General features: G+C 32.5%; 1 long non-coding RNA gene across 1 annotated transcript; it reads left to right on the forward strand.

Moving 5' to 3' along the window:
• The first annotated feature begins 3,794 nt into the window (after nt 1–3,794).
• LOC128550806 (uncharacterized) lies at nt 3,795–8,353 on the forward strand. The gene is made up of 3 exons (XR_008368472.1): nt 3,795–3,975; nt 5,332–5,364; nt 6,700–8,353. It is a non-coding gene; the product is annotated as an uncharacterized LOC128550806 (long non-coding RNA).
• The last annotated feature ends 880 nt before the right edge of the window (nt 8,354–9,233 follow it).

Here is a 9,233-nt window from a genome sequence, read left to right on the forward strand (position 1 = left end):
TCATTTATCATTGGGCGACGGGTTGCCTCAAAAAACCAACAACAAGTACATTTTAATTGTATGCAAGATACAAAAATGGGTAAGGGGTAGATAAAAGGGTGAGGGGTGTTTGAAAAGTTGAAAAAGTAAGGATAAATATTCAACACGGATGGCCAGACTCCAAAACCGCAGTGTCCCCCTACATACATATATGAATTATCTATATATCTATAACTGTCACGCGACACCTGCCGTAAATACATTTTGCACCAAATGATAGTTTATCTATGTTATCCATCGTTTAAATTAATACCAAGAATATAATTGAGGTAGTCTTACACTTAATGTAGATGTCTGGCTTAATACAGCCTAAAATATACTTTCCTTTAACTATTTCATCTTCTACAGTTTTGTAGCTTACGGTCCCTCGCCAATCGACTTAAACATACCCTGTTAAAAAAGTATTGATTTGGATAAACGAAACAAAATGTTGTAAATTGATATATTAAATACGAAAATTAATACAATCATGTACCTCCATAAGTATTCTTAGAAAGTGAAAACGAAAATTATATTGCAAGATAATTTTTATAATTTATATCTTACATGATAGACACAATTGATGCACTATCTACTCTTTGACAATCGTGTACATCAAATTAATAAATATATTAACGTTTTGAAGGAACTAATATTATAAATTTTCTTTAGGAACATGTAATGAAAAGACATATATTTCAGTTATCTTTGAAGTGGTGTATATTTTCCCTTCATGAAATAATGTTCTATATGCAAACTTTCTTGCTCACTATTTGCCAAATTCATCAATTATCCAATAGGAGATATGGACTTTCACACAGTATGTTAAAATATTGTTCAATCTAAAAATAGCTAATTTAGTCGGTGCGATGCTATTCCATGGCAATAACAAACCTAAAATAATTGGTATGCTTAGTGGCAAACAGATTTAAAGCACTATTATATACTTCTTAGAAGAAGATCGAAATAATGATCGCATGTACAATAGGATATGCAGTCATGAAGTGCCATGTTTCCACTGGAAAAACGTCGTCCCGTATTTGAACTCCTTTGTACTGAATATTGCTGGTAATCTTATTTCATGGTTTTTGTGTAAATCAGTTCAGTTTAATTTTATGCTAGATGTAATGGGTGTTGTTTTAGAATTCATTTCAGCCTTTATCTTATATACTGTTTTCTACGCTACCAGAGATCTTTATAAAATTATGCATGTCTTTTACAATAGGAGATTCAGTGCCATGTGGGAGCTATTAAAAGTTGCCTTTACCTGGTGTGCTGTAGGTATTTTAGTCCTTAGGAACATGGAGTCCATTCAATATATTTGCATGATATTGGTCCGCTAAAGCGTATGATAGACGCATGGGATCAAATCGCTTCTGATACTAATTTGGTTAATAGCGTTCTATGCATCAGAAACGTCTTAATATCAAAGATTTGTCAAAAGAAAATTAAAACAATGAGCACATTATGACAAGTAAAAAGAACATAAGAATTCTTATTACGACTGCACGACAATAACAATGGAACAAAACACTTACATTTGATATGCCAGCGATGGAAGTCACCATATCACTGAAAATTACAAGCTTTCTATTTAGATCTTCTTACCCTATTCTGACACTGAAAATGGTAACATAAAATTTCCTTCTCTGCATTTAATATACTATATCATACTATTAGTTATAACAAAATGACATTACCTAATTGTTCTATCTTCATTTTATTTCAAATACGAAATCTAAGAAAATACATGTAGCAAAAGTTTAAAATTCTATACGATATGATGATTTCATGTAAAGAAAAAGGATAAATTTCCAACAGAGAAAGCCACGTGCCAAAAACGCAGCCTCCCAAAACGTTAACCCTGCACGCGGACGTGCACACGACCAACACAATCTCACACAAAGTAAACAAACCTAAAACGCATGTGCTCAATGCTTTAGCAGAAGACAGAGGAACATAGGAAAAACCCTTAAGGTCTCTAAAAAACAGACCAGAAGACATACATCAAAATAGCTCAGTCCCGGTGGGATTTAGGAACTACCTATCATAGAATCTTCCACCTGATCCGTCAGACACAATCAAAGAGGAAACCCTTATAATGCCACTAACATTATCTCTAATGGATAGAGATGCTCCTTCAAGATCTTGGGACGCTTCAAGTAACACATAATTTCTAAAACTAACGCAGTTATGAAATTCATCATGCAAACTAATAATACAATGCTCTTTCAACTTTTTAACTGTTACATTTACATCATCATACTGTGGTAAATTTACTCACCATGTTCGTCTTCCTCTTAGGTGATTTCAATGCACTGTTCTTAATCGAATATAAAATATCAAAACCCAACACATATTATATCAATCTAATGCCATGGAAAATGTGCAAACTGTAACCATTTGCATACCGTCGCCTAAAGAAATTAAATACAAATTGCGGCATTATAATTTATTACCAAAAACAAATGTAAAACTGCATAATTATGTACGACGTTGAGCATTGTTTTCATGGTTGTGTATGGTATTTAAGTCTATGTTTCGAAACATATATCTATACTTTTATCGAGTCTAACGAGACAAATATTATATCTAATTTTGTCAAGTGCTTACATTGACTAGGCAATTGGAATAAAATGACAACAATAATTTGTATTATACGGTGTCAATATGCAAGAAGTCTTATTATGATGCTAATGGGGATAAAACCCGCCCTTAAGCTTATTTGAAACATTCATTAAAATATGTTTTTTTTGGTAGCAAAAATAAACTATGGTTCAACCAGTTTAAAGACCTAAATGTAAACTAAAAGATTGTTTTTGGAGACAATATCTAATCAATTCAGTCACAAGAGAGAGCTGCGTTTTACCTATAATTACACTTACATAGGATGAACACACGGGTTGAATATTCTGATGTGGTCAGCTTATTCATAAAGTATATTTACAGTATTTGAGCAGTATTGTATAGGAATTGTCAATTATCTGCTGTCTACATTAATGAGATCTTTTCAAAATGTAGCTTATGGGAACTGCATATTCAAAGCGTAGACAGATAATCAAATCTGCAATTCTTGTATAAGTGAGAATACATGTACAGTAGATGTTTCAAAAGATATTCTAAATACAGACATATATAGCTTGTCATACTTACAACATAGCTCATCTCGCGTTAAGATAAACATTCGTTTCATCTAAGGATATAAAAACATTTAATTTTGACTTGCATCAATGCGTTTAAATTACAATTTCAGCTGATTGTTGCAAAAAGATACATTATATCGTTATATTGTACCACTTTTGTAGAAATACTATTTTCGTAACATTAGTTATATCTTAATCAGAGGGTACCGCTCTTAGAAATGTGAATGGTGTGTAATTTATTTCAAATTATTACAAAGGTGTATTAAAATTTAACGTAATAATATATTTCAAATCAACAACTGACAACTAAACTTACCTTTTTATTACTGATTTGAAATTATATTGGTATAATGAAAATCAACGACTTTTAGCTTATATTCCCCACTTGAATTACGCATTATTATGGGAAATCAAGTAGAGTGCATTTTGATGGAAATATGCTTTATTCCACAGATGCAGCGTATTAGCAGATGAATGACTTTAGTCTTAAAATAAACAAACAAAGCCTTTGAATTTAATCTGGCATATATGCGGCAAAGTATACGGTATATTTATGTTACTAACCATGTTAAGTCAACATATAATGTCAAAGATATGCATGGTCCTGTTTTCGTTTATTTTTTATATAGATTACCTTAACAGCAATGAAGTGTATACCTCAAAAGACGTGACTACAGCAATAAACATCAATATGTGGATAAACTGACGCAGAACGCAAACTCACTAGACATGTCTCCGAATAAAAATTTCAACAACGAAACTGTCAGTCATGACAATAGTAACGACCATGTGCCTACAAATGTTTATGATAGATGTAAGTATGCATAATGTCACGGATTTGCGTACATGTACGAACATACGATCACTAAATACTTTGGTCGAAATACGGCGGCAGTAATCGGATAGTCATTTAATATCAGCATATCTATTCTAGTTTAGAAGTTATTTCGCATATGTTCATTGAATAATGATTTTTAACATCATCGTTTCTCGTGCTAAATCTGAAGAAATATGGATCAAGTAATTCTGTATTGACTCACAGATCACGCGAGATTGACGTGAAGCTTGTTCAAGTTTCTTTGATTATGAATACATATTAGGAAACAGGAAGGAAAACAGCAGCGAGCGCAATCTGCATTTGACAGGCGTTCTCAGTACAATCAAATTTAATGCTGTCATTTTATAGAAATCATGCACTGTTATGTTAATTCCTTCTAAATGCACCCCTTTAAGCTAAAATGATATATGTCGTTGACCACCTGTCAGTCAAAATGTTTCGTAATAGTGTAAAATGTCTTTTGCAGTCAAATTACGTCTGGCATCAAGTCAGTGAAAATTTCGCACTACTGCTGAATCATATATAATATCAATATCTTTATTCAATTTATTCATCAAGACAGCTTTCTGTATCTTCTAGAAATATTCATTATACACAAGTGGTAACGAGAGCAATTTTATTTCAGCATTTCAATCACATAGCCAAAAAAATCTTTATTCTTTAAAGATATAAAACAACAATTGTTTCACATCGAAGTATAGCGATCATTTCAACTGATATATGATGACAAATATGTAAGGGTCTAACCACAAGTGGTGTAGCAACTGCATGTTTCGTAAGTAAGCTGTCCAATTTTTGTTGATTAATTTAAAACTTTTCCAAACTGTTTGTAATTACGATGCATGTAGTAGTATGAGAACTTAAATTAAGATCCATGACTGTAGTATTACTCTACAATGCTTAGACTAAGAATTTTTGTTGGTAGTTATTTGATCTAGTCCCATGTAGCTGTCCTACGTATCCTACGAATCAAATGAAGTCATTAAGAGTCTTTGAAATTCGTTTCTGCTGTCGTCTTCTATCTCTATCTTTACAATATCGTCCATTTGTCTGTGTTGACTTTCGATTCTATTCCTCGGGAGTTATGACATGAAATTTAATGGTAATTTAGACTGTACCTTAGTTTTGTTTACATTTCAAATTTCGGACCTGAAACTATACCAGACACCAACCCCACAGCATAAATCATGCAGGAATTATAAGAATTAAAACCGAAAACAAAATTACTAAAATGTGTATAATATTATCCTTTTCTGCATTGGTGGCATGTTTCTAACTAAAACCTTAAATTTGTAAGGTGCAAATATACTCATACATTGCTTACTATTGCAGAAAGATGAAAACTGGCAACGGAAATCCTCTAAGGTATTTACACGCTTATCCTTATTAGTAATTTGAGCCGCGCCATGAGAAAACCAACATAGTGGGTTTGCGACAAGCATGGATCCAGATCCATGCTGTTCGCTTTCAAAGCCTATTGGAATTAGAGAAACTGTTAGCGAACAGCATGGATCCTGACTGCGCGGATGCGCAGGCTGGTCTGGATCCATGCTGGTCGCAAACCCACTATGTTGGTTTTCTCATGGCACGGCTCATTTATAAGGTAGATTTGCACGTTTGGATAAAAATAATTTCTACATTTTGGAATTTGATTTAACTTTGATTTTGCAAATACATGTATTCAGAAATAAAAATCTGAAAATAAAAACGATAGGGTCGTGTGCTTAATTTTTGCTAGACTGATTTGAAACTTAGGACCTCGCACAAATTTTAATAATGAGAGTACGGGAAAATCACAATTTTGATAACATTTTGGCGAATAAATTTTTTGTACAAGAAGATTTTGAAGAAACTTTCAAAGGCTTTCAGTAAACATATTGTATAATATAGCGAAATAAAATGTATAGGTCCGGGTGCTTGTTTTGCAATATTTAAAGAGACACGCACATTTCAAGCCTTTTTTAAGACCTAATTTAGAATGATCTGACATGTAAAACGTTTTAATATCATTTTATATCTTTGTAAAAATATAAAAATTGCCATGCAAATAAATTTACTCAGGGATTGCCATTAATAAAAAAAAAAACGATTTTCATTTCTGTATGCCGAGTCCAGGGTTTCATCTATATTATCAAGTTAAGGTGTCTGCCCGGTATCATTTCTCCTCCTTTGCTGTATAGTAGAACTGTTTTTTTTTTAGAAATAACATTCAATTGAAGGAAATAATTAATCTTTTAATTAATTAAAGTTAAATTATCGTTTTTATAATTCTGTCACTTGACATCATCTTCATCCGATCCGTGAATATTTCTTCACATATATCACACATAATTATCATGTTTTAATGATTGATATTTTCGTCCAATTGAAAATATGATTTAAGGTACGGGATCCTTAATGGCGTTCTGGAACTTCCGTGCGATTACGCAATCTTCGTATCCTACTTCGATGATCTTCGTTCGTTAATGTAGCTCAAACAAGCTAGCCGAGAATTTCCGAAATCGAATACGGAAACTACCTAATCAAACGGAAATTGTCGATTTCGTTATGAATCCATCTCTGTAAATACTATGATGTGGGATTGTAAGTGGTTATAACGTAAATAATCATATCTTCTAATGACCGCATATGGCAATTATTTCCTTCAATTGAATGTTATTTGTAAACTATATAATTATGTTTGATCCATTTGTTTTTCAGTTCTGTTAATTTGGCATATAGATGAAGGTATCTACCAGAAGTCTGGAAATAGTATTATGTAATATTTACTGATATTACATATTTAACCATTCTAAATGAAATATTCTCACACGAAATCAGTCTTTAAGTAAGAAAATATTGTCAATTACTCCATGAAATTCCTTGCTAATATCCAATTATTGTAAGCCCACGAAATTACTTTTGCTGCTTAATAAAGAGTCATTTCCTCTTGTAAGACGATTTCATCTCATTTGCTGAAGTATTCAAAATATTGCATTAATGTACGGATGACAGTATATGTAAGACGTAAGTTTGGTGCAAGTCTTCCAAAATCATTGTTTTTAAGAAATTACAAGATATATCAAAATGTATATTTGGATATTTGTATGAACTGTTTACGATGTTTAAATGTTAGTGTTTTTTTCCCAGCAGAATATATTTCTGTTCCCTATCTATGAAAAATACTGTTTTGTGGCATCAGAGTCCCCTTTGTATGATCATTTGAAACAAATTGATAAAGAGTTAAGACTAAACTTGCTTTGGACCTTTAATTGAAATTAAAATTCAATCAGAAATAATGTTGCTAAAGTGATATGACTGGTTTATGTGATGTCTATGTATTTTCTACAAAAATTAGTATGACACAAGTGTAATAACACTTTAACGTTGACGTCGTTGAATTTTTCAAATTAAGTCTGCCTATAATTGTTAAAGAAAGAGGAGAAATGTTAAAAACTTTATGTTTAATCGGGAAAAAATAACATGTTACAAAACGAATGTCACACTTGTGCCTTACCACATTGAATTAAGCTCATTGAATGAAAGGGCTAAATGATTTTCAGAGCCTTGCGTTTTTACAGTTCGTTTTTCGATATGAAAACACACTCAGCTTAAATGTGAACTAATTTTTGTTTGTCCTAAATGTCACTTTCTCTGTACAGTAATAAGACGTTTCCCCGGCAGGAAGGCTCTTATTAATACAAAAAAAGGATAAGAGTAGTATATTACCCACTTCCGCTCTGTCAATGTAATAAAAAGCAGTATATATTTACCACTTCCGCTTTGTCTGTAGAATAAATTTCTTTATTTTATGCTAACTAATGAAATACTGTATTCTATCAGTTAAATATTTTTATATCTCATCATTCACACTGTGAAAATATGAAATTTATATTTTCACACTGTTAGAGATACAGCTCCGCCCCCTCATACATTGTGTATGAATTTTAAATTATTTGCTTAAAACAGGATGAAAATTGTAGTCGCACTTTGTTCTTTATAGTATATTTCTCGATTCAAATTCTTTTACTTAATGAGAATTGCATAACGTTATGCAGCAAAAAAAAATAAAATAAAATGGAACTTTATGTTGTGTGCGTCTTTCTAACGTCACAACACGTCTGACGTCATGTCTGTTTACGAGCGTCTGTTTCCCGCGCTGAAATTAAAAATTGTTGCAAAATGCACATCTCAACGTAATTGAGCATATTAAGATAAAAAGAAAATTTGTTTGTTTTTCGTGAATATGGAATATACCTCACCTCAAAGTGAGAAAATGTTCACATTTTCACTCGCGCTACGCGCTCGTGGAAGTATTTTGAATTTTCTCACTTCTCAGTGAGATATATTCCATATTCACTAAAAAAAAACCCAACAAATATCCTGTTCGATGTGATTTGATTAATGTTTTTCATTTATTTTATTGTTATGCCCTATGTCTCGGATTCGGAAAATGTTAGTGATATTGTATACAATATAGTAACCGTTTCAACTAGATACTTGTTATTTTTCTTGAAACGAGAAAATAGCGTATTACTGATATCCAAGATTGAGGGTTTATCTGGAAGTGTTGTTTACACAAATTACAAGGATAACAATATATTATTTAGATGTATATGCAATAATACACATTTTATCGCTACATCGGTTGACCATTTCGGCTTGGGTGGTTCTAATACTCAAGCTTTAAAACCTTTGGGTATTGTTTAATCGCGCCTTGGATATGATGCCTGCTTTTGGCAGTTTCTGTGATATGCAGGCTCCATAACCACCGATCCCCTCTCCAAATTCCAGTCTGTTTAGTTCTGACCATTGTTTTCTCGTTTAGGGCAAAGCTATTATTTTTATATGGGGACCATACGCCGCTTTTCATGGAATTGCACTCTGTGCATCATTGAAGGTTCCGTGTGCACCGCCGTATGAATACATCTGCGGATATATATTCTGGTACTTATAACATGTGTAAATGTTGAGTTCTGCTCAAATAGGGGCTAGAGGGCGTAGTTGGTAGCTTGCATTTCCACTACCGTCCATGTACAGATTCAATCAAACCAAGCCTGCAACATTTTCGTTTATGTCGTGTTGGGCGACCTGTGATTTTCACTTTTATTTGAACATTCCTTAATGAAATGGATATATACTTCATTGAAACTATTTTGCTAAGAATATAAAAGAAGACCGAACGATTCGTTTTGACGAACAAAATATTGTTATTATATATGTAACTGCTGTCTGACAATATACATAGTTGCGAA

This window comes from Mercenaria mercenaria, chromosome 18 (genome assembly GCF_021730395.1).
Source record: "Mercenaria mercenaria strain notata chromosome 18, MADL_Memer_1, whole genome shotgun sequence".
In the NCBI taxonomy this organism is placed as follows: domain Eukaryota; kingdom Metazoa; phylum Mollusca; class Bivalvia; order Venerida; family Veneridae; genus Mercenaria; species Mercenaria mercenaria.